This window comes from Triturus cristatus, chromosome 4_1, assembly GCF_964204655.1.
Source record: "Triturus cristatus chromosome 4_1, aTriCri1.1, whole genome shotgun sequence".
Lineage (NCBI taxonomy): Eukaryota > Metazoa > Chordata > Amphibia > Caudata > Salamandridae > Triturus > Triturus cristatus.
The window spans coordinates 1,335,520,284-1,335,546,893 of record NC_140585.1 but is presented as its reverse complement, the minus strand read 5'-3'; the positions used below and the strand labels follow the sequence as shown (position 1 = coordinate 1,335,546,893).

The window sequence follows — 26,610 nt, the reverse complement described above, 5'->3', positions numbered from 1 at the left end:
AGGTACTGTAGAGCAAAAACATGTAGCATTACGCTGGCTAAGAGCCCAGCTGCACCCGCCCACCCCTCCGCCCGTCCCCCAGAATGCCTAATCACTAAGCTCTTGATCAGAGTTCTCCCTCGGGGGCTCGCAGATGTCTCCTCAGTAACTGTTCCATTTCCCCCATATCTGTGTCCATTTCTTGGGGCACCCCCTATGTATATACACTGCCTTTTCAGCAACCATGATGGAGTCCATGTCCCTACACCATTGGGGGAGGGTAGGGGACTGACTGGACCCCCACTTCTGCGCTATGTTTCGTTTCGCCACCAGCATGACTATAGTTGCCCATGTTTGCTTTGCGCGGTTGAGGTCGGTGGGTTCCCATATATTGAGGAGACACCTCCTGGGTTCCGGAAGCAGCGTGATGTGTGTCGCCTGTGATAGTGTACGCATGACCGCCCTCCAGTATTGGCTAACTACGGGGCACGTCCACAGGGTATGAAAGAGGGTCCCATCCTTCCCGCATCGCCGAAGACAGAGGGGAGAGTCAGTCTGGCTGAGCTTATAGAGGAGAGTCCGTGTGTAATATGTGCGGTGTAGAATTTTGAGCTGTATGAGTTTGAATGTGGATGGTATCGCTACCTCCCTAGGGGAGGCTATGCCCTCCCGCCACTCCATCTCGTCAAAGTCACCAAGCTCTTCCTCCCACCTTGTTTTTAGGGCCACCAAAGAGTCTGGCTGATTGTTTATGATCTTGCGGTACGTCTGAGATATGGCTCGCTTAGTAAGGTGGTCCGTGAGGAGTCTGTTCTCCAAGGGCGATGCCTCCGCCAACTTTGTACCCGGCGCGATCTGTGCCATAAGCGCATGTCGGACCTGGATGTATCGGAATCTTTCGGCAGCGTCCATGTCATACTCAGTCTGCAGCTGCTCAAATGATGTCACCCCTCCCTTCCTCCAGAGGTCCCCCACTTGCGAGATCCCTATCAGGTCCCACTGTTGAAAGCCTTTGGTATTACCCGGACTACCCAGCCTACGCACGTCCCACAGCGGCATAGCCTGTGTTATTTTTCCGTCCCAGCCCAGGTCCTTCTGAGCCTCATGCCACACCTGAACCGTGTGCGCCGTCGGGCCCATAAGATTATGTCTCTTATTTTTGTTATACAATGCCCCCATGATGCCGCCCTCTCCTAGCAGCATCCTGTCCATGCTGTACGCTGGCTCATCTCCTGGCGCGTGGAGCCATTGGTTAACAACCGCAAGTTGCGAGGCCCAGTAGTAGATTTTGATATCCGGGAGGGCAATGCCGCCATCGTAGCAGCCTTTTGTCAATTTGCGCATCGCTATTCGTGGTGCCTTCCCCTCCCATAATAAGCTGGTAACCTCAGCATTTATCGATGCAAAATACTTGGAGGAGACCGGAAACGGCGTGTTTTGCAGTATATACAAGAAACGGGGGAGGGCCATCATTTTGAAGAGGGCCACTCTCCCCAACAGTGTCAGCGGTAAGGAGCGCCAATGCTTAACATCACGACGAAGCCGCATAAGGGGCTCTTCGCGACGAAGTGCGCCATGTCGGCGGTGACATATATTCCCAGATATTTGAACCCCTCCTCCGTTATCTGCATCCCGCATCCTTGCGGAAGCCGAGGCGGGGGGCCCCGGAGCACATAGAGACACATTTCTCCCAATTAATAGTATACCCGGATACTAGACCATAGGACGTGCATATGTCTAGGAGACAATTAATGGAGCGCGCCGGCGACGCCAGGTAGAGCAGAATATCATCCGCATATAGGGATATGCGGTTCTCCCTTCCTCTTGCCCATTGGAGACCCCAGATAACTGGGTCCTGCCGAATCCAGGCCGCCAGCGGCTCCAGCACCAGCGCAAAAAGAAGCGGCGAGAGGGGGCATCCTTATCGCGTTCCTCGTCCCAGCGGGAAAGTGGATGACACATGGCCGTTCACTACGATCTGGGCTAGAGGGTGTGAGTAAAGTAATTGGACCCAAGCACAGAACTTTGGACCTAAGCCAACATGCCGAAGAACCGCAAAAAGAAAGGGCCACTCTACCAGGTCAAATGCCATTTTGGCGTCGAGTGACAGAATAACCGCCTCTTCCTCAATAGTGACTTGCCGTGCAAGGACCCCGTGAAGACGCCTGAGATTCAGGGCGGTATTTCTATTAGGCATGAAGCCCGATTGATCCGGGTGTATTATGGTGGCTCAGTGGGCCTGCAATCTGGTGGCCAACACTTTTGCCAAAATCTTCGCTTCCGCATTGAGAAGGGAGATCGGCCTATAGGAGGCACACTCGTGTTGAGGTTTATGGGGTTTGTGGATAGCCACAATCGTGGCCAGTCGCTGATCTCGTGGCAAAGCCCCCCTGTCCAGGCTGTACGTGTACATATTCAGCAAGTGGGGCACAACCTGTGCCGCCGCCCTACAGGCAGGCCGTTAGGTCCCAGTGCCTTCCCCGGATGAAGGGCAGCAGTCGCCGCCGTGAGCTCCTCGGGAGTCAGGTCGGCTTCTAGGGTGGCCACTGCCGAAGGGGCCAGAGCCGGCATGCGGATATCTCGGAGGAAGGACAGGTTGTCGTCCACGGCATTCACGGCTTTCGGAGTATAGATTTCGCGATAATGCAACGCAAACGCCTCTGCTATCTGCTGCGGCTCTATCGTAGACGTGCCGTCGGCCAATTGAATTCTCGCAACCCATCTATTGGCCCGGTCCCTGCGGTCTAGCCACGCCAACAACTTTCCTGCCTTATCACCCATTTCATACACTGTGTGTCGCGTCTCCGTGAGCCTCGCAGTCGCCAGCCCCCAGACGTATGCTTTGTATTCCTGCTGCGCCAGGTGCAACTGGTGTGTCGTATGCTCATCTACCTGTAGCGCATGTGCCGATTCAGCCCGGGACACCCTTTGTTCCAGCCCTTCGACCTCCTTTTTCTGGGATGCTTTGTGATCTGCCACCAGCGAGATAGCCTCCCCCCGGAGTACTGTTTTATAGGCCTCCCACAATGTCGTCAGGGACGGAACCGTGCTTTTATTCTCCACAAAGTAGCGTTTCGTAGTCAGTAGAAGTCCCTTGGCGATTTTCGGGACTTTGAGATACCCAGGAGACAGCGGGAAGACCCTTCCCCTCCGGGGGCCCGGTGCTATGTAGGTGATTAGGACTGGAGAATGATCAGAAATGCCTCTAGGGAGGTGCGTCACCTCTGTAACCCCCCTCGTCCCGGTCGCCAGTGTGAAAATATAGTCTAGTCTAGAAAGGCTGTTGTGTACCCCGGAATGGAATGTGTACTGTCTTAGAGTGGGGTGGCGAAGTCTCCACACATCCACGAGCCCTAGAGCCTCCGTGAATTCAAGCAGTTTAGTACTGGCAGCGTTAGTCCCCCGAGAGGGCTGTCTATCTAGGGACGTGTCCATGGTAGCGTTAAAGTCTCTCCCAATTATTATGTCGCCACGTGGAAGCGATAAGAGAAACTCCCCCAGCGCACGCAGAGTGGTTTGATGCAGCGTGGGGGGGATGTAGACCGTCACTATGTTGTATGTCTGCCCTTCCCATTGGCAGGTTACCGCCGCAAAGCATCCCTGGTCATCTTTCAGGGAGTCTGTGACTATCAGCGGGAAGCGCTTATTTACCAATATCCCCACTCCCCGCGAACCCGTGGTGAAGTCAGAGTGTATCATCATTTTGTAGCCCCATCTATCTAGGGCCTTAGTAGTGGAACCCGTCAAATGCGATTCCTGGAGCAGTGCAACTGCCGGACCTCTACGCTTGATATATTGCAACACCAGTCCCCGCTTAATTTTATCGCCCAGCCCATTGACATTCCAGGACAGCACTGTGAGTCGTGAGGCGTGCGCGCAGGAGGTCTGTTCATGTCCTACCCGTTCAGCCATTGGGGTCCGCTCTCGCAACCTGTCTGCCTCCCACCTCCCTGTAAAACCCTCCCGAGGTGATTGTGGCCCCAGTCGCTGCCGCGCTGTGGGTGTCGTCTATTAGGATCCTATGCGTCACAACAATACTTCCAAGCAAACCAATAGTAACTTTTAGAAACTGTGTCTCCCCCTCCACCCCCCTCCCTGCTCCCCTGCCCGGCGTATTTCGAACTACCCGCCACCCCAACTCAGCAGAGTGCTTGATTCCCATAACTGTATACTTGCATAGGGGGGAAAGAGTCACCGCCATCGCCGAGTTGTAGCATGAGTCGTGGCAGGAGCCTGAGAGTTCAAGAAAGGACATGAGTCTGGGACTACCCAGCATACACCGGGCCACAGATAGGTCCAGTTGCGGCAGCGTTCACAGCCTGCGCCCACGCGCCAGCCGCACCCCATCATTCCGCCGCGTGGACGTCCCTCGTCTGCGCCGCTTCCTCTGGCTCCGGACTGTTGCCACCTGCGGACTGCGACGTCTGTGACCGCGACACGCGTGCCGAACCTGCACGCCGGACGTCGCGTGCTGGTCTCCAGCCCTCTAACCAGTCAGAGGCCTCCTCGGGCGTGCTAAGAACCACGTCTTCCCCTCCGCTTCAACGCGCAGTTTTGCGGGATAGAGCATTGCATATTTAAGGTCACGGCTGCGCAGCTCCTTTTTCACAGACATGAAGTCCCTACGTTGTTTGGTCACCGCAGCCGTGTAGTCAGGATATAGCGTGATGGTACTGTTCTCCAGCCTTAAGGGGCGGCGGTGCGCGCCCGCTGTAGGATAGCGTCTCGGTCCCTAAAGTTAAATATTCTGGCCAGGATCGGCCGTGGCGGGGCGCCCGGCCGGGGCCTGCCCCCAGGCACTCGATGAGCCCGCTCCACTGAAAAGAAATTGGAGAGTCCATGCGGCTGCAGTTGATCCAAGATCAGCTTCTCGACGAAGAGATCCAGAGCCGGGCCCCGCACGGTCTCCGGCACACCCACTAGGCGTATGTTGTTCCGCCTCGACCGCCCCTCCTGATCCTCCAGCTTGTCACGCAGTTCCTTCTGCACCTTTTCCAACGCTTGTATCTGACTCCTGAAGGCTGCAGCATCTTTGGTCAAAGTCTCTGTGGTGGCTTCCACCTCCTTGACTCGGTCGGTCATTATGGAGAAGTCCGCACGAAGCAGCCCCACATCCGTCGAGATCGTCCCCATAGTGCCATTCATCTGCGTTAGCGCCGCCATCACATCCTTTAGGGTAATCTCTGGCGGTGTCTCCGGCGACCGGCCCGGGCCCGCCGCGCCCGGCGGAGACGACGTCCCCGCACCCCCTTTGTGGTACGCAAACTTTTCCAGCTTGTTGTGGGATGATGAACGTTGTCCCTTGCTCCCCATCTTGTCCAGGGGCGGGGGCGAGGTCTAACCCCTCCTGGAGTCCTCGATACGGATGAGACCCGGCTGTCGCCGCCGCCTGCCACGGGGGAGTTCCCACGCGCGGCCTGTCAGTTTCACCGGTCCTTAGTGGGCAAGTTTATGCGGGGGGTCCGACCGCCCCGGCCCCTCCAGCCCTTCGTGTGTCTACTGGTATGCTGCCAGCGTCCACTTGTGTCGTCCGCTCGCCCCAGCCAGCAATTTCAGGGGTCGGCTCTATGGCGTCCACGCGCCGCGAGGCTGCGCCGTGATGCCTCTTGTTTCCCCAGCGCTGCGCCTCTCCAGATCACCCCGGGCCTCTCAGGCACCCTCTACTCCTATGTCCACGTCTTGCCGGGTGGCGCGGCAGGTATTCCCCCGCAGGCGCTCCAGGCGGTGTCCGCTGCGTGGCCCGGCAAGAGGCCTCCAGCCAACGCTCTGGGCAGTTCTCCACCCCCGCACCGGGGCCTGTCTCACCTTCGTTGCGCCTCCGTAGGGGGAGCCGCAGGCCCACTGGTGAGCGGTCCCGGGCTCAGTGCGCCGTCCCCTCGCCGCCGCCAGTCACCGGCTGCCACTCCTCCAGTCCCTCGGACACCCGGGGGGGGGACCCGCCGCGTTCCTCACCTCACCCCGGCTCTCTGTACGTAGATTCCGGTGCCTCCAGGTCAGTCAGGCCGCCGCTGCGTCCCCCGCCGGCCGCCGCCAGGCCACGCCTCCGGAGAACACAAAATCAAGGCCCCGGCTTCCACGAGGCCACAAGGCCGGAGCCCGCAGGTCCCGCTCCGCCGCGTCCGGAAGCCCGCCCGGGGCAGATAAGGCACCAAGGTCGGCACCGCAGTCTCTCAGGGCGTCCCCGCCGATCGGGACTCTCAGGCTGGAGCGAATAATCGTCAGGATTGTGCGGCGGGCAGAGTTGCGGCACGGAGCTCTTCTAAGCTGCGACCATCTTCGGTGGTTGCTGGCCACGCCCCCCATAACCACCATTCTTTATTCTTTGTGAATAGGCTTCCCTTCCATAACTGAGCTAGTAGATCTTAGTGTCTGGTTGGGCAACCTTTCAAGAAGTCTGTATTCCAGGGGAAAAGGGTGACTTGTTTCACAACCCAGTCCACAGTCTTCTTTACACACTGGGCAGGAACTGTATCAATTGGAGAATTATATTTGGTACTCTGTACAAGGTGGTCCAAGCCTTCAACAGAAGCCATTGCATCTTTTTTTTTGGGTTCCAGAAAAATTAGGTGTGTCCTGAATATGAATGGAACAAATAGGGATCTTATAGGCATTGATTGTCGATTTATCCTTCTGTGTTAAAAATTACTCCATTTAATTAATAGATTGAAAAGAATATTCATGTGCTTCCCTGGACAGTCGATGATGTTGATATTGAGCAAGAGTTGTCAGTGTTGGCCCAGGAGGGTAGTATTCTTCCCTGATTTTCATTTTCTTTTTTTTGATAATTATTTTTTCAATAATGTCTTTATTAGCATTTTTGCTAGAGTCAATTAGACACTGCATAAAAACATTATCAGCAATGCAACAGAGTCATCTAACCTATCATATCGGATTATCGATGACTGCAACAACATAATACAAATCAGGTAGAACAATGATGGGTCAGTTGGTCAGCATGTGATGTGTGATAACATAAGACAGGTATATCCTTAAGATAGGCAACATATGCAAACAACAGTTGTGAATATCTGTAGGTGAAAATTCGCTGGATATTGAGGTGAGGAATCGCATGTGAAATGCCTTGTTCAATGTGGGGGTTCACACAAAAATAAAAAACTTACATCGCAGATTTTTGTGGGGAATAGGTGGGTGGATTAGGGGTTTTGACCTGCAACCTTTGACGGTCGGGGGGGCTAGCACGCATCAGTATAAAGTGATGTGGATCAGGGGTACAGTGTTGAAAGACAGGAATTCACTCCCACACAGATAATAGGGATGAAAGGTGATGGCAGTCTCAAGGCCTCCAGCCAGTGGTGTCCAGGAGGTCTGTGGTTTAAGGTGCAGCAGGAAATTACAAAGAATGTTCTAGGGTAGTGGTTCCCAAACTTTTTTGACCTCTGGCTCCCTTGACCTATTGGCCATTGCCCGTGGCTCCCCACTGTTACTTTTTTTGGAGGGTGGGTTGATGTAAGCCCGGCATCCGGAGTACTTGCATTTTTCTCCCTGAAAATAATTGGGATGAAGCTGATGAAGGTATTATAATGATATACGCAGGGTGTTTCGTATTACTAAGGCGGCACCTCTAAAAAAATATTCCTAGTTACACTTCTTTGCCCATGCCTTTTTAAGAGTACCCTCTGAAACTATTTTATCCCACTTACAGTGCTAGATAGCACCCCTATGCATGTAGGCCCCATTGCCAAAGTGTTTCTGTGCTTGAAGAATATGTGCATGCACTTCCATTTCTACCCATTCCATACGTGCCAACACACCTGTCTCAAGTGGGTGGCTCACGATTTTTTACATCACGTACAGCTTTATTTTTGCTGTCTCCTCCCTAAAATTGCCTCCAAATCAATGCATGTAAAATAAATTCCTCTGATTTCTTTTTTTAACATCCCTCTTTCTTGCTTCCAAATGTTGGCATTATGACGTATATGGTGTTTTACTTCCCTGTGCTCAAGGAGAGAGCCGGCCTATCTAGAAATGTGTGGGTACTGAAAGAAATGTGTACTGGAAGAACCTATGATACAACTACAAATGTCACTACTTAACAATACTTAGTGTGTTTAATAGACAGAACAACTGCACTTTCCTGATAACTTGCGTTGGTGTAAAATGCGTTTGGAAAAAAACAAACTATTATCGAGTATAACAAAATAAATCAGGCATCTTCCGCTTACTTTGGGAGTGTTGGAACATGGGGATCCAGTGAAATATGGAGGTCATCTCCCTCGACATGCCATCAACTAAGCACTAAGTTTACAGCTTTAGGCATGTCACTTACAAACCATCTACATCATGCGTTTAAGTCTAATTAGTTTAATTGAAGACAACAGACGCTTCAACATTAAATGAATTGAAGTGCTTGGTGCACGGCTCCCCTGGCTAGGTTTGACGGCTTCCCAGGGAGCCACGGCATACAGTTTGGGAACCACTGTTCTAGGGATATGGCATTTTCTCTTGGTTTCTCCACTAGACCCATTCAGATCTCATTGCAGTCTCTGGTAATTGGGGTGCTTTCTAAGTCCTCTGGCCTCTTCTCTTTGTAGTGCTTTACTCTCTACCTGGGCCCACTTTACCGCTCTGGTGCCAGGTCATAATTAAGGATGTGAATGCTGTCTTGCACCTCAATGTTGTTGCTGTTTTGGCTCTTAGGAGCCCCATGTTCGGTAATCGGGCTGATGCTTTACGATGTTTTATATCATGAATAGGCCTAGGGTGCATGCCTCCCAGCCGTCAGGGTTTGGCAAGCCTGTGAATTTTGCTAGTGACTCTATGATACCAGAATGCTGAGAGAGACAATCAACCACACAACATGTGGTGTATGTTTGCATTGGGGGCTGGCCGCCCAGGCATTGGGGAAAAGTTTCGGTATTTGTACCTGGTAAAGGAACACTATGTGAAAGATAAATAACCGTATTGTATCAGTTCTACCATAGTATTTTGGGCAACTATTTTTGGGAATTCAAGTGCACAAGTTGACTGTTTATCGTGGCATGCTCTACCAAGTTCTACTTCCAGTGCTTCCCACAGACATTGCAATGACGCAAAGGTGTGGTTTTGTAGGACTTTGTACAGCCAAATGATGTGCTACCCCCCAGTCCTAATCATGTATAGTGTATGTATAAGTGAGTATGTTTCTGGTTCATTGGTATTTATCCCCCACTTAGATCTAAGAATATGGAAGAACGGGCCATGTGTGAGGAACAGGCCTGTATGTATTATTGATTACTAAGTGAAAAGGCTCCTATAGTCTGTATGCTGGCTCTACCCATTACTTCAGTTTTTTCTCTCAAATATGCTCTTGTGGTTAGGAAGGCAGAGCAGTGGCATGTTAGGGGGATAAAGGACACATGTTTAGTAATTGTTAGGCTATGGGCAATACAATACTGGGCCACTGACTAGTATGGGGTAGCAAAGTCCAACCTTGACACTCTGGAGGGTTAGATTGTATACTGCTGTTTGAGTTGGGGGGGAGTACCTGTGCATGTTTCCTCAAGCAAGAGCCCTGACAGCCACTGGGATAGTCATTGCAATTGGCCTGCCAGATAACAGCTCTTGAAGTTGGGTGTTCTCAATCTCCTTTGGTCAACTAGGAGGTGCAGCTTGTCCAAAAGGAGGTCACCTAAAAGGATATCAAGTTCACAGAAATACTTTAGGTTGAAGAAAATTAGCATATTTGCAATGTAGTATGATAGTTGAGGTAACATTGTCATTTTGGATATGGCAATGTGCCCCATGCGAGAGAGAGAGACAGTTGTAGTGTCCTGCTGGACACATACTAGAGTTTCCACCTGCCACTCCCAGAGGGCTGGCTTTTACTCCCACTCCACACCCATCCAACACTGGCGTCACAAGTGATGTGGGTCTGCATATTAAAGGGCCAGGGAGCACATGCTCGTGGTCAGTTATATGTGCAGTAAGCACATGTCACTCATTTATTTAGTATGTTGGCCTAGGGCCCACAACTTTACAGCAGTGTCCAGCAGAATGCCACCTAGGCTCTTAAGGGAGTTCACTCGTAAGGTTATCCTCTTGTAAGTCCCACTCAGAGTGATACATCTACATTCCAAAGTTCCTATAGGAGAGGCTTTCCCATCAAATCTGGGACTATCCTAGATTCTTGATAATATGAGACAGATTTGGACGCAGTTGGAACAAACATGACTTAGCCCAGTGAAGAAAGAGGCCTGGTGCTACTCAAAATTACCCTAGACCTTTGGCAATGACTGAGTGGTCATGTTAATATATTTAAGAAATGGCATGACAGCATCTGCGTAAAGGGAAATTGTGTGTATTTTACCCGTGTCTGCTCCTCACTTATCATCTGGATAGTCAGTGGTTGCTTGGCTAGCACAAACAAAAGGGATGGAACGGGCACACATGTCTGTTCCTCCTGCCAACTTTAAAGAGTGGTAGACATTGGTTTAACTTGATAGACCATGGCCACAGCTTGATAAAAGCCAGGTTTATTAAGTGGTAATCTTGATGTTGATGTATGCAATGATACGTGTATGTACAAAAACGAAATCAAATCGCTGGTATTGAAATCTCCTGAAAGGACCTCTCCATCAAGCCCAAGTAAGAAATATGTGGTTGGGCAGGTCCTGCACCCGAGGCCTGAGGCTAATGATTGACAGATCACAGGTGGGGTGGTACATAACCAGCCGGACAAACATAAAAACCTAGATTAGTCCCACAGAGAGGCAGCGATACCACAATGGTCTTGGGAGATTGTCCACAATGAAACACATGTGGCCTAAGGGGTGCAGGTTCGCAAAACATCATAAAGTTAGATACCAAATGAAGTCAGGAACACTTAACCAATAAGGACACAGCACACACAACACACACAGTGATCACGTACTCCCCATGCCATACATCTGGACACGTTACCCACTGGCCATCATTGTGTTCACCCAAAGTCAAGACTCACCTGCATTTGTCATCAGGTGGGAGGAATTTTGGCTTCATGACTAGGCCCACATTCCACCCCCAAAACATGATCCATGAATTGTTTTATGATACTTCAAGAAACGTATAAAAAGACGTTCAAAATGATTGTACTTTAAGACAGTCCTCAGACCCCAACTCTGTAACTGTGCTCCAGCCATAGTGTTGGATTAAGCCAACTTTTCCTATTTTGCCAAATGGCTCTTGTCTTTGTTTTTTCTTCATATTCGAGCAACACATCCCAATGCTGAATTTAAACAGTACTTTAGAGATATATGCCCATGTGTGAGTTTTGAAACCTTTCCCTACGTCTAATATAAGAGAAGGAGGATATGGCCAGGTCAACAGGGATGCCTCCATAACTTGGTGCAGCCTTCTGATGTTCAAAGATGTGTTTAACTCTGGGACAAAAACATTTTGATCAGGGTGGATCAAAAGGGGGAGAACCTGGCAGATCCAGCCTGCTAAAGATTTACTGGGAATTGTATAATCAGTTTTTGATACAGCAAATGGCCAATAGGAGGCGGAACCACCATGGGGGCCTCCTGGCTTTACAGTCATCACCAGTGAGGCTTCGTGCATTGTAGCAGGCAATCTTTCCTTTGCTAGGGCTCTTCTTAGAGCCTGGCCAAGTGAGGTGCCAAAAGCGATTGGTATGTCTTATATATTTATTCAACTGGGAGGCCATCTGTTTCTGGGGTGTTCAGGGATGGCAAATCATGTGTGGCCACATCAATTTCTTAGACCGTGAGGAGCGATCTAATTCGACCTTCCTTTCCGTTGAGACTTTGGGGAGGTGTAGGTTATAAAGAATGCTATTTGCAAGTGACTGGGATCTATCAGGTGCTGCGTCATATAGCCGGTTATAGAATCTGCAAAAGAACTCCTTAATATCCTGGTGAAAATATCTTAAAGGTCCTGCTTCGTCCTGGAGCGATGTTATGGGCAAGTATTTCCTCTCACTTTATATTATCCAGGCTAGCAAACGTCCAGATTTTTCACTAGCTGAGTGAGCGGGTGCAGTATAAGCAGCATTGTCTATTCAGCAAAGCTTTTCAACTTGGCTTGCTTCTGTTCCCTGCAGTTTGCTTAGGGCTGCTTGCGCCATTGCATCTGCAAGAAGCTGTTGCCCAGGTTTAATATAAAAATTCCCTACTCTGGGCAACTCTTTTTTGGGTTTTCTGGTTGCCTAACACTGCCTGGATACAGTGAACTTCACCACCACATTGAACATCTCCACTCAAGCGCTACAGAGAAGGCAGAGCCTTCATTGCTTGCAAAGTAATTGCATATTTGGGTGGCAAGGGTATTGCGTAAAGCAGGGTCTTCTAACATCAGGACCTGAAGACGCCTGGTGGGGATAGGTGAGAGCAGTTGCATAAAGTAAAATGATGGGGCCACCCTGCAGAATGTGAAGAGGGACCACTGAGTCTTCTATATTCATTGATATTCATCAGCCTTGTGTAGAACGGGTCCCCTCTTAAGGGTGTGTGGGCCACTGAAGGTTTGGGGGGCCCCTTGCGCTGCAGGGGCTGCAGGGGTCTGCATTACACCTCTGGGTATGAGCGCTCTGCCCCACTCTAGTTGTAAGGGGTTATGATCAGATATGTCTCTGTCTAGGTAATCAGAGGGGGATACTTGAAGGGTGAGTACCATGGAGCAGACTATTCTATCCAATCCTTCATACAAAACATGCATTGAGCGAAACAACGAGTAGAGTAGAGAGCTATCAGTGCCCACTGCCGGAGTGTGACAATGTGTTTGCATTGGGTATGGCTTGCGTGTATCGAAGAGGGGGCCAGGACCTCTCCAGAGGTATGTGTAGAAGACTATTGAAATCACGTCCTTGTCTCCATAGAATTTGTGTCTAGTGTGGTAATTGAGTAGATAGTTGGTATAGTAAGGTCCGCTGTTCAGTATGAGAGGCATAAATGCGTCCAGTGAATATTGGGTCCCCTTCCAATCTGCCCTCCAGCAAGACAAATCTACCTGCACTGTCAGTTATCATTGTGTTCACTATAATGTGAGTGCACGCATGTATCCATATTAGAGCACCCCTTGCATATGGGGAAAAATTAGTGGGATAGACTTGCCCCCAACCGTGCTACTGAAGTCTTATTCTCTTGCTTGAGGTTATGTGGTATTCTTGCAATAGCGCTGTCTGTACGACTTCGCGTTGCAGAATAGAATGGACCTTAAAACATTTTGCTGGGCTCTACATTCCCTTGATGTTCCAAGTCATGAAATTATGTCCTGATACTTGCGTCATCAGGGTTACTAGGATTTGGATTGCAACCCCTGTGCAAGGATCTCCCCCATCTGTCCCTGCCCACAGTAGGGTCACATTTTTCTTTGTGGACAGCTCTCTATAAAAAATCACAGCCCACGGCTTTGCACAATAAAATTAAACATTTGTGAACAGTAACCAAAGGAACACAAGAGGCAAACAACAAATGGCTGCCCCCCTCCTCCTGAAATACTTCTAGAAAGGTAGCAAAAGTTCTCTGGGGTGTGTGAGTGGCCAAGTCCAGATCATCTCAAAGGGATCAAGGCCAGACTCTCAGGTTTGCAGAGCTGTCTGGGCCTATGGGTGAAGCAAAAAGGGGGAGCTCTATTAGTATAATTGTGATATGTCAACATGTCAAAGGTTTGCATATCCAGACAGAATTGTTTGGGTGCTATAGGAGGTAATTTGCCATCTGGGGAGTTACGCTAAGGGAGACTCCAGGCCCTGCAGTAAAGACAACGGCATGGACGAGGATTCTTGTCAGAGTGTTCTGAGTATGAGACCATACCTTCCCTGGTCAGACCCCGGAAGGAGGCTGCCACCATCAGTGCAGATTTCTTGTACTTGCTAATGCGAAAGGACTAGAGCACTAGCACTGTCCTGCAGTCACAGGACACTGGTTCTGGTCCCAAGTCCCAGAACGCGGTGGGGACCTGAGGTTTCTGGCCTAGTCCCAGGTGTCTCCAGGCTTAGTTGTATGTCCAGCTATAAATTGTAGGCTGACAGGGAATAGCAATGAGTATTGGAGACCCAGCTGCCTTACTTTATTTTTTACCATGTGAAGGAAGTCCCTTGATGCTGAGCTGCCAGGGTATAATCTGGGAAGACCAGGAGTTGATGATTGTCTTTCTCAAGAGATTCCCCTTGGTGTGCCCCTACTAGGATTGTGTTAGTCATGGAAGTAAAAGATTTATGTGACTATCTGTTATGTTTTGACAATGTTTCTGAAATTTGATAGCATAGGGTTGGGGGACCTGTTCTGAATACATGATTTGGCCTGCTAGTTTGCTGTGATCATTTCACAATAAGTTCACATCAATGTCTATTGTGCCAATTTTAGCCTCCAGTGAAGTCCTGGATGTTTTGATGTCTGTCAGGATTTATCTAGTTTGCTCGATGCAGTTACTTCAGAGCCTGCCTCTGCTGGGGTAGTTGTCTACTGTAGCGGCGAAGTCCCCACTTTGTTTGACCACTCACAGTTCAACTTATTAGCAAAAAACAGGTGCGGGTCTGCAGAGTGGGCTGTGCAATTACTTTGGGGTCTAAAAAAGTCCAGCTTAGGTATGCATCCCTGCCGGGAGGACCTACTTGGAAGTCACAGGCCGGGTTCAATGGACCCACAGAGGCAGCACAAAAGTGCTTGGGGCAGGTAAAGTCTCTGGTGTTAGCTGCTGGAAGCTTATGTGGGAAAACGCTGTAGAGGGGTCATGATGACGTGCGGATAAAGTGGGTGATGTTCATTAGCCCCAGGGCATCGTAACTCAGATTTGAACGCTTCTTATGTTCATGCAGAACCTGGACCAGCATGCCCTCAATAACCTGTGGGCAGTATGAACAATCCTGTAGTAATATTGAGGGTAGTAGCCAGATATATAGGCGAGCTTCATGTGCCTAAGGGCAAAGATGACAAGAGTATCTCTAGAGGTCTTAGGAAGATTGCCTTCACTCGAAGTCTTTGTTAAGCTCAACAGAGCTAATCTTTGTTCATTGATCTGCTCTGTGGGACAAGGGGTGATGACTAGCATTGGTATGATATCTAATTTCAGGCAGTCAAGGCATTTCACAGTAAGTACAAGCGACATAACCAGTGTGGTTCACAGAAAAGACTGTGTCCAATCTCTTTTGCCCCCCCATGTCTTTAGGATGATCCAGGAACACCTGCGACACCAGCCGGTGGGACCAGGAACATTGCACACATGGGTTTATGCAGTTTGAGTCTCTGTTGGCCTGGTTGGGTGCCTCTCAAGCCCAGGTGTGTCCTCCAGTATCTTTAATCAGGCCCCTCCATGTCCTGAATTCAGTGAGGGAGCAACCATCCAGCAAGGGAAGGAGCCCCGTCATGGGGAAGCCCTTCTTAATGTCTGCCACCTCCCCTACTGCCGTAATGTCTCCCTTCAAAGGGGGCCGGGATGTAATTCATTGGACCCCCTACTCCAGGGACAATTGCTGTCAAGGGCTTCGGTCAAGCCTCGAATCCAGCTGGTGCATAACACACTAGTATGAAGGTCCCCTGAGCACAAGAAGGGGGTTCCCTTAAGATCCACTGTCTCCTCTCAGGCCACTAGAATGTATTCAGGGATGTCAGACAGGCCACAGCAGTAAGGTTCCCTAGTGGATCCTACCTTGTCGCCTCGCTGTCATAGTCTCTTGGGCTGATGACCAATACTTTTAGTCCCGTCCGCCACCTAGACAGCAACGGATGTCCTCTTGGTAAAAGCAGGTGAGCTGCAGATGGAAACAGGACAGAGCGTGGCAGCCTGCACTTCTACTGCGCAGTCCACTATGCCTGGCGACCCATCCCCGTAGTGTCTGATTGCCGGTAGACTGTGGCCCTCTCAGGACTCAACGGTCTCCTATCTTCCCCAGCCTCCCACGATGCATGGACATGGGTGGATGTGTTGAAGAACACTGAATCTACAGCACGCCCTCTTCGTGAGGTCAACTGTTCATGTCTTCTTTGTTGGCCCACCCAGCCACACCCCCGGTAATATTGTTACAGCTTCTTTCCCACGGTGGATGCATTATTTAAAATGCAGCTCATATTGGAATCACTCAATAGCATATTGAAAAGTCACAACTATATGCAGAAAATATTTAAAAATAACCATGCTGAATGGACATGTCAGCATTATACAACAACAAAAACTTCAATTCAAATTAACTTGTCTTCTTCTCTGCTGCCACGCCACCGGTTTTGAGCCTTAAGCTAATTCTCAAACATTTCCCTGAGTCATCTCCAAGTAGAGGTGAAGAAAAGGCGAAAAAGGAAAAAGAAGAAAGGTGAACTGAGAGTAGCTCCCTTCATACATTCACCCCTAATCCCAGCAATAAACTATGCCAACCGTGATCTCCAATGAGATACGGAGATTGGGCCAGGTTATATGGTGTTCCTAAAATAGTATGCTGAACAAGAGAAAAAGAAGTTCAAACACCATCTATTTTTCATCCACATTTGTCTTTCACATTACTAGTAGTTCAAATCAATTGAGTTCATATGAGGGAGAGGGATCGGGTGGTGGGGGCAGTGGGGTAAGAAAGGGAGGACTTGTCACACACAACTCAACATCAGCTCAAGGTTAAGGGTCCAGTCAGCCAACAGTATGTGTCTCTATCCATGAGTGGGGCATTCTGTTTGTAAACCCCATGGTCCTTTATGCCAAGTCCTGACACTTGTCATGCTCACCCCAGTGGAGATGCCAACACATTGGTGTATGTGTCCATTCTATCTATAACTCTAATAATTGTTTTCTTAAATGAGGCAATATGGACAAACTGAGTCAACCATTCTGTACGAGCTGGAAAATCGACCAACACCCAGTGCTGGAGAATATAGTTTTGCAGTGTCTAACATAGGCAACAACCACCCGCACCAATGTAACATGGCTATATGCCAGACTTCTTTCAAGTCAGTGTGAAGCATGCTAAATGACCATCAGATATGCAGAAAGTTTTCCTACAGCATGACCATATCTTTAGGATATATAAGTACTGTTCGTGCCTGCTTTTAAAAAGTTTAGCAGTAGTCCAGTATAAATTATTTAATTCATGAACTTCAGTCTATCCTCCCTTAATCGCTTATCAGTGGTGTCCAATGCAAAAACAACAGTTGATGGACAGAATGCAGAACGATGTCATACATGCACCCCAGTACAGAGATCTGGGCCTAAATCCATCGTTTTTTTGCTCACCATGCCATTCCAGTTTGAACCCAACCATATGCAAATCAGTCTTGACCCTGTGCCTCATGGGACTAGTCCAGCCAGATCTGCCAAGCCAGGTCTTCCCTGGACTGGAAACAAGCATCCTAGGTTTCACCCCTCTTCAGCCAGGATAGCTTGATTCCAGTGGCATGGAGAGCACGGGACCCCCGTCTGGGCATTCCCGTCCCACTCGGGGTGACAAATGCAAAAACAACAGTTGATGAACAGAATCCAGAAAAATGTCATACATTTATTCATTTATTTTAAAGGTTTTATATAGCGCTAGCTGGACCCAAGAGTATCAGAGCGCTTTACAGAATTTGGTTAAACATAAAGACAGACCAAACTAAGTACAATTGATATAATAAGGTAAGGCAGATGAACTTTAAGAATTATTTAAGTTCAGAAGTTCAAAATCATGTAGCAAATTGAAGATAGTAGATCAGGAAGACAGAGAAGAATTATATAGTATGTCAGTAGATGGAAAAGGCGAGAGATTGAGGTACATTAGTGGAAGGGAGGGATGATGTGAATTATAGGTAGAGGGGGGCAGTATACACAGTAAATAGTGGAGGAGTTCATGGCCAGAGACAGTAAGTATAATTAAGAACCCCAATATTTGTTGAGAAGGATCAGCTTGAGGTTTTTTTTGAAGCAGGGGTAGGATGGGTTGCAACGTAGATCTTTGGGAAGAGTATTCCAGATAGAGGGGGCATTACCAGAGAATGAGCGAGATTGAGTTGCTTTCTTTTTTAGCAGAGGAGGGACTAGGACAAGAGTGTTAGTGCTCCTCAATGTTCTAGTACACCCAGCTTTTTGGAGTTTGTCAGAGAGGTAAGAAGGGGTATTTTGGTGAAGGGCTTTGTGTGTGATGCAGGCAATCTTGTAGGTGGATCTGCCTTCGATAGGAAGCTATTTGAGGTTTTTGAGAACAGGGGAGATGTGATCGTATCGCTTACAGTCAGAAATAAGCCTGGCAGCGAGGTTAAGAATTGATTTGATAGGGGCTAGGTGGACTTTAGGGGTGCCAGCAAGAGTGGCGTTGCCATAATCAATTCTAGACAGAACCAGTGACTGTACAACTGATTTAAAGTCATCTGCTGGAATTAAGGGTTTCATTTTTTTAAGGTGATGTAGTGTGAAGAGAGCACCTTTTGCCGAGTTTTTATATGGGGTGTAAGATTGAGGTTCTGATCGACACTAATGCCGAGGGATTTGACCGAGTTGGAGATGGCGAGAGAGCAGTTGAGAGCTTTAATGTCCGTGATCCAGTGTTGAATAGGGAGCGAATTGTTCTTGGGAGAGAATAGGATGATTTCCGTTTTTTGGGGGTTTAATTTGAGGTGGTTTTGATGGAACCACCATTGAATCTTGGTCAAGGCATCGTTAAGATGTAAGATGTCATCGTGGGATTTGATCTTGTAGTATAGTTGTGTGTCATCGGCATAGAGGTGATAACTGATTTTTGCTTGTTTAAGAATAAGGGTGAGGGGTTCCACGAAGAGGTTGAAAAGAGTGGGAGAAAGAATAGAGCCCTGCGGGACACCCAAGGTGACAGGTTGAGGTTTGGAAAGGCAACCGCTGACTTTAATTTGTTGAGTTCTATTTTGGAAATAAGAGGTGAACCACTTGAGAACATCACCGTCAAAGCCGAAACGGTCTTTGAGAATATTGAGTAAGGTGATATGGTTAACAGTATCAAAGGCAGCAGAGAGGTCAAGAAGAATGAGGAGGGAGGATTCGCCTTTGTCCAGGGAACGATGTATGTCATCAGTAATGTTGAGCATTGCTGTTTCCGTGCTGCATCCCTTTCTAAAACCTGATTGGAAAACGTCTACGAGGTTGAATGACTCGATGTGTTTGTCCAACTGTATCAGGACGCATTTTTCGAGGGCTTTGGATAGGAAGGGAAGGTTGGAGATAGGGCGCAGGTTGTTTAAGTCGTTGGGATCAGCCGCTGTATTTTTGATGATGGGGGTAATTTGGCCTAGTTGGAGGGATGCAGGAACAATACCAGTGGCAAAGGACGAGTTGATGATATTGGTCCATAGTGGGGCGATGGTGTGTTTTAGTTCTTGTACCAAATGAGCAGAAAGAGGATCTCGGGTATGCGAAGATGGTTTAAGCTTGGTGATGATGTTGAGAACATCACTTTCTGATACTGGACAAAAATCATTCCATGAAGCGTTGTTTTTTAGCTGGGGGTCGGTAGGGTAAGGTTCATAGTGGGTGATAGAGAGGGGGAGTTGAGAGGGATCATGGGGGGGAAGGGAGTGGAAGAAGGCACAGGGGGAATGTTAAGGAGGGGGTGTTGACTATGTGGTGGGGGAGTTAAGGCGAAGGATAGATCAATCTTGGTGACTTTACCAGAAAAGAAGCTAGCAATTTCTTCACACCTCTCAACCGTAACTAGTAATTTTGGGGGGGCTGAGGTAGTTTGGTTTTTGACAATGTTAAAAAGTTCTCAAGGACGATTTCTAGCCTGATCAAGTTCAGAACGGAGGAAGGAAGCTTTTTCGTTAAAGATGTGTTTTTTGTAGTTGTCCCTAGCAGCTCTGAGGAGGACAAGATTCGAAGTGAAAGGTTGATTCCTCCAAATGCGTTCAGTCTGCCTGAGAGCTCGTCTCTCCTTGTTTAGGTTAGAATTTAACCAAGTTTTGGACGGAATAGCTTTTTGAGTTTTAATTTGGCTGGGGCAATTTGGTCAAGGACTTCGAGGATAGAATTATTGTAATGTTCAGTAAGACCACTGGCACTTTGGGACAGAGGGGAGAGCTGTAGTCGAGCTTTTATTGTAGATTCCAACTCGCCTGGAGGAATAAGGTGAAGATTTTGGGTTAGCTTCTTTTGTTTGCTGGAGCAAGAGGGAGGACGTGGCATAGAGCTGTTAATGGTGAAGAGGATGAGGTGGTGATCTGACCAGTCAATGGGGATGATGTGGGAAAGAGAAGCCAGTTCCTTGCTAGTGATAATAGCATCAAGGGTGGCACCTTTGGAGTGAGTTGGAGATTTGCAGAGTTGCGTCAGGTCATTGATGTCAAGAAAGTCATTGATGAGGTTAACTGCGGGGTCGTCAGTTTTGTTCCAGTGGAGATTAAAATCCCCTAGGAAGAGGTTTCTAGATTTGGAGAGCGATGATTGAATAAGGAGATCGGACAACTCCTCAGCAAAGGAGAGAGGATTGCCAGGGGGATGGTAGATAATATGCAGGCAGATAGGAGGGGAACCCTGAGTAGTAAGTTCAGCACCAAGGTATTCAAAAGTGGATAGGTCCTGGTGATGGACAGGAGAAAGTTTAAGTTCATCTTTATAAATTATAGCGAGGCCCCCTCCAATTTGATCAATTCTGTCTTTTCTGAGGATGGAGTACCCCGGTGGAGAAAGCATGTCAAGGATTGATGAGGAGTGGGAGTTTCAGTCAAAAAGGCGATGTCAATGCTTTCACTGAGGATGGTTTCAGCGATTTCCGTTGCGTGACAAGAGGCCGACCGGCAATTAAGCAGCATGCAGTTGAGGGGTTTAGGGTCATTAGACTTTGAGGTTGAACAGGAGTGGATAGAAGTGAGTTGTTGAGGGAGTCTGGGTGAAACTGGGGAAGAAGGGATCCTACTAATTCCCATGATCACTGGTATATAGGAGTGAGGTAGGGGGGAGTTCGCAGACGAGGTGTACCCCAGTACAGAGATCAGGGCCTAAATACATAGTTTTTTTGCTCACCGTGCCATTCCAGATTGAACCCAGCCATATGCAAATCAGTCTTGACACTGTGCCACATGGGAACAGTCCAGCCCGAACTGCCAAGCCAGGTCCTCCCTGGACTGGAAAAAAGAATGATGACTTTAACCCAGATCTCTTGACTGGGGTGAAGTCCATCAATTGTTTGTCTTTTGCTTTCTCGCCCTATCCGTGGTGTCCATCATTTCTGACCATTCTAAGTGTGTGTGTTATATTTGTCAGGATTGTTTCAGGCTGGAGATATTGGGTTTTGAGATCAGTTCTGAGCTGATTCTGTTATACAGACAATAATACCGCCGAACTGATCGATGCTATGTCTGGGTTTTCCCTGGACCAGATTGTTAAGCAGGGTACCCATGTGGCTGGACACACACTGGATGGGATTTTCTCATCCAACCCTAACCTCGAAATCATAGAGATATTACCTGTCGCATGGTCAGATCATAAAGCCATCTTCTTTCCGATCACCGTGAGTCAGGAGCAGCCAGGTATGTTTAAGGGTCAGAAGTCAGTCATATACCAAGACTGGGCTAAAATTAACACCCCGGTGCTACATGAAATACTCCTCAGGACTAAACCTGAACCTGCATCAGACAGTAATCAGCTAGTCGAGAGGATTTCCTCTTGGATAAAGACAGCGGTAAATACGGTAGTGCCTACTAAAGGTTTTGTTCCAAAACGGAAAAAGCCATCAGAACCTTGGTTCACTGATAAACTCAGGGCACAAAAACAAGTATGTAGAAGGGCTGAGAGAAAATGGAGATCCAACTATGATCAAAATTTAAAAAGTGACTATGCCCAAACATTTTCAGACTACAAGAAACTTGTTATAGGGGAAAAGAGCAATTACTTTACGAGAAAAATCAAAGAGGCTAAGAACTCCTGTAAGGAGCTCTTCGTGACAATTAAAAAACTAGCAGATCCCCCTGTCATGAATCAACTGGACAGTAGCGCTGAACTATGTAACAACTTAGGAAAGCTCTTTGTGGACAAAGTCTCTAAAGTGTACAAACTATTTAAGACTAACCACACTACCAAGACCTCATTAAACTGTCCTAATCCAGATCCAGATACATTAAGCCCTAAAATGGGTTTCTGTTTTACGGTCCCTTCAGTAGAACAGATCTGTCAGGTGGTAAAATCCATCAGATCCGGTAATCCAATGGACCCTTGCCCGCCTAATAATAATGCACCTATTTCCAGAGATACTTAGTGAACAGCTATATGGCTTGTTCTCAGAGATAATCCATTCAGGGATCTTCCCAGATGCCTGGAAAATTGCATCAGTCATCCCACTGCTAAAAAGAAGTAATCTGGACCCCAATGAACCCAGTAGCTATCGACCAATTTCTAGAATACCCTTCCCAGCTAAAGTGCTGGAGAAGTTGATTAACAAACAATTGAAGGACCTAATAGTATCTAGAAATTACCTGGATAAATCACAATATGGGTTTAGGGAGCAGCACGGTACCGAGACAGCCTTGGTCATGGCAGCTGAAGGTCTCAGGGACATTCTAGACGCAGGAGGGAAGGCCGCCTTGATCCTGTTAGGTCTATCGGCGGCCTTCGACACTTTGAACCATGATATCCTCCTGACCCGCCTGGATGAACTGGGGATCCAAGACTCTGTTCGTCTGCTGATGTCTTCCTTTTTGAGAGATAGAACCTTTTCAGTCATTCTGGGAGAATTTGCTTCCAACCCCTTCAGGGCACCGTGTGGTGTACCTCAGGGCTCGGCCCTGAACCCCACTCTTTTTAACATTTACGTTGCTCCCCTGGCCTCAATCATTAGAAAATGTGGGTTCATACCGGTCTCGTATGCTGATGACACACAAATAGTGGTGTCAGTATCTGGCAATATAGAGGAAACAGCAGATCGTTTTAGGGACTGCATGATACAAGTGAACCAATGGATGCAGTGTAACTGCTTAAAGCTGAACGGCGAAAAAACAAAGGTCATGCTTCTGGGCACTAAGGCTGATTTATGGTCCCCCAAATGGTGGCCTGATAATCTGGGCGGCTGCCCAACCCCAGTAGGAAAAGTCAAAAATCTCTGATTTATATTCGATGATAAACTGACCTTTAATGCCCAGACTAATAATCTGTCATCCTCCATCTGGCACATATTAAAAATGATCAGAAAAATATGCCCATTTATCCCCTTTGATTCACGGAAAACAGTGGTCACGGCGCTTGCCATGTCTAGATTGGACTATGGCAATGCTTTAAATGCAGGGATTCAAACCCAACATCTAACCAAACTGCAACGCCTCCAGAACGCAGCAGCAAGACTGGTGGTGGACATTCCCAGATCCGAATCAGTCTCTCATAGATTGAAGGACCTACACTGGCTGCCCGTGGACAAAAGGATACAATTTAAGTCCTTGTGTCTGGCATATAAGGCACTTCACGGCTCGGGACTTCAATTCCTGAGAACTCAATTCAAATGATATGTCCCAGTTAGAAGTCTCAGATCCATTAACGCAAAACTCGTCCAAGTACCCAAGTTCAGACAGACTAGGTGGGGAGGAAGAAGTTTCCTGCTGAGGACAACCAAGCTATGGAACCTTCTACCCATCAATATAAAAAGCAGCCCAACGCTTTTGGCCTTCAGAAAGGCAGTCAAAACATGGCTATATCCCTGTTAAGCATGAATTGTATCTAACAATAGCGCCAAGACGCCTTTGGGCATTCGTGCGCTCTACAAGTTTAAAAATCAAATCAAATCAAATCAATCATACAGTCCATGTACCACTCATTCAGGCTTCCTCCATCTCTGAAGATAAGAGTGAATTGTAGAATCAGGGAATATCATCAGTATCATTCTTATCCTACGTTTTGATCGTTTTGTCAGTTGTAGTTATCTCCATCCCTGAGCCATATCTATCTCATAATCAGTATGTAACTCTCGAAAAGGGTGAATTGCACTGCTCACTATACATTGGTTCACCGTAACAAACCCCTTTGAGACCAGGTTGTCTAGTGGGTGCCCGCCTGCCACTATTTATGCCTGCTTTGTCTCAAAGTAGTGCTGCTACATGTACCAGAGGGTCTGTTTTGTTCAATGTGCTATGTATGGAGCAGGTATCCTAGTATTTGGTATAGTGATTGAACCTGGGAATATAGTTTTGATTATATCACATTGGTGCAGATGCTCACTTTCAATGTGCACCCAAAATGACATGGGTTCCACTATTTTGTGTATGTAGATTAGTTGGGAGAGATGTTGTGTGAAATAAAGAGATTCAATGTGTGGGAGCCTAAGACCTCCTGGTGTGCATAAAGTTTCAGAGGCTCACTTTATGCCTATCTCTGTTAAATAAAAGGGTTTTAATGTCTCAGTCAACGCATTATAGTGTGTTGCGGGTCATTGTCAGGGGCAACATGCCGATAACCTAATAAAAGTAGAAGACAATAACTATTTTGACAAATAACACTTTACTTCAGAAAGAAATATGTAGCTCTGACCATCTGCGAAATTCACTATTCATTTTCTGTACCAGATATTTCAGATTGTCTGAAATGATGTTGGGCCATACTGTGTTAACCAAGATTCCCAGATACTTTGGTTTACTTCTCAGCTGCTTGAAACCATAGCCAACGATGTATGATCTCGAACTCCTATATGACATAGGAAGCATCTCAAATTTGCTCCAATTGTTCCTATAGCTGAAAAATTTAGAGGAGTCCTCAGTTGAAGAAAGAAATGCAGGGAATGAAGATGTGGGAACACAGGTAGTCAAAAGAAAAGAATCGGTACAGAGAAACACCTTTGATTCTCCAGCAGAGGTGTAGATACCTTTGATCTAGCATGAACAATGGATAGTCAACATAGTGCAAGTAGGGAAAATTGGGGGAGAAAGTGATAATCCCTGTATGGTCCCCGTCTTGATGGGGAAAGGTTCTCATATAAATGCCCCAGAGGTTATCTGGCTAGTGGAGAGTCATGTAACCATCTGATATTACTAATAAAATCACCTCTCAGACCTAATCTTTCCAGAACCCTAAATCAATATCTGCACTCAATGCAGTTAAAAACCTTCCCGGCATTGATAGAAATGACACCACAATCATTGAGTGCATCTCTGCATTGCCATAGGAGGTAAATAAGTGTTCTTAAATGTTCCATCGAGGATCCTACCTAGGATGAATCACACCTGAGATTATGAATCAGGGAAGGGATCACCTTTCACAGCCTGTTTGCTCGTGTTTATAGACAAAGCTGATAAGTATCCCTCTGGACCTTTGGAGGCCGGAGTCTGTTTACCAAGTTGCCGAAGGAGAATACGAAACCGCCGATAGAGCTCAAAACGAGATTAGTACCAGCCATCCCTTTACGGTACAACGCAATTACACGAAGAATCAAGAAACGGGAAGAAGTAATACCTCGCTGTTCACAAAAAAGACTATATTATAAAGCACCGAGAATAGTTTTTAAGGGCTGGTGAGCCATGAACATTGTGAGAAAGGCTTGAAAAAATGGAAGGGAAAAGAGAGAACAAATACATTTACGATGATATGCGAAACTGACTCTTAGGATCGCAACCCGGTCTGATAAAGCATTGACCATATTGGGAAAGAAGAAGAACGACATCAGTAATATTAACTGAGCGGAAGACTTTCACTACCTGAATAAACAGCATAAAACAGAATAACAATCCCCTCATCTTTGCCCGCGATAAACTCGCAAACAACAGGTCCTGAAGAAGGCGGCAAGAAAAGAAATTAGATCCACCGAAACGTGCGTCGACCAGACAGAGTGTCACACCCTAGTATTGTGCATCATAATCAAAGGGTCGAGCATTTGGCCCAGCCCTGGCTAGTCCAGCAACATCGTTGGTGCATATCTGGGGTGTAGTGTGAATGTGTCGTATGATAGTGAAATGCATGTGGTATGAGCAGAGGAGTGAGTGCTGTGGGGATTTCTCTCAAATCATAGGAGAGAGGTTTTTCACAATAAGTATTAGCTTATATCTCTAAGTATTGTGTTGATAAAATTGAATAAGCACAGAGCAATTCAAAATATCACTGTATATGTTGTGTTTAGGAAAAAGAAAATAATCCGATGTATATTTGAGAAAAATGTATATAAATAAGTAAAAATGTATATAAACAAGTAAAATATCTTAAAAACAATTTATAAAAATAAATTCATCAGTTGGAATGTAAATAAACAATTGGTGGTCTCTTCTTCATGTGAACCCACAAAAAATTAATTGTTAAGTAAAAGTAATATAGGTCCAGAGGGATACTTATCAGCTTTGTTTATAGTATTTTCCCCCTGATCCCTGACCTAAAATAGAACTTTTAAGGGGGTTACCTTTCTCTAACTAACTGCTCGTGTTTATAGACCTTTGCTTATTATCGAAAAGAGGCGGTACTTAGCATAGTACGTAATGTCTTCCCGGGTTTGGGGATCACATTGGTCAGGGCTTCGTTAGAGGAGGAGTGAAAGCAGCCTACGGTCTACACATAAAAAAGGCCACATGTCCAGGATTAGTCAGCAGAGGTTTTCTCAATTCTTTAACATTCTCTAGAAAATCCATCGTCTCTGGAGATTTATTTTATGGAAGGTTGCCTATGTTATTTCCCCCTCCGGCTATTGTCTCCCTTCATCTATGATTCTTGGGCCAGGAGGTAGTCAAAGAACTGTCCTACTTGTCTTGTAGTATCAGTTTGGTCTGAATGGTAGAGCTCCTTGAAAAGAATGAGAAGAGTTTTAGTCTTTAATCA

General features: G+C 47.2%; 1 protein-coding gene across 11 annotated transcripts in view; it reads left to right on the top strand.

The window, feature by feature from the left end:
* Nucleotides 1-26,610, top strand: part of PDE4DIP (phosphodiesterase 4D interacting protein) — a 1,321,554-nt gene that overhangs the window by 1,081,117 nt on the left and 213,827 nt on the right. The gene's annotated exons all lie outside the window — the stretch shown is intronic.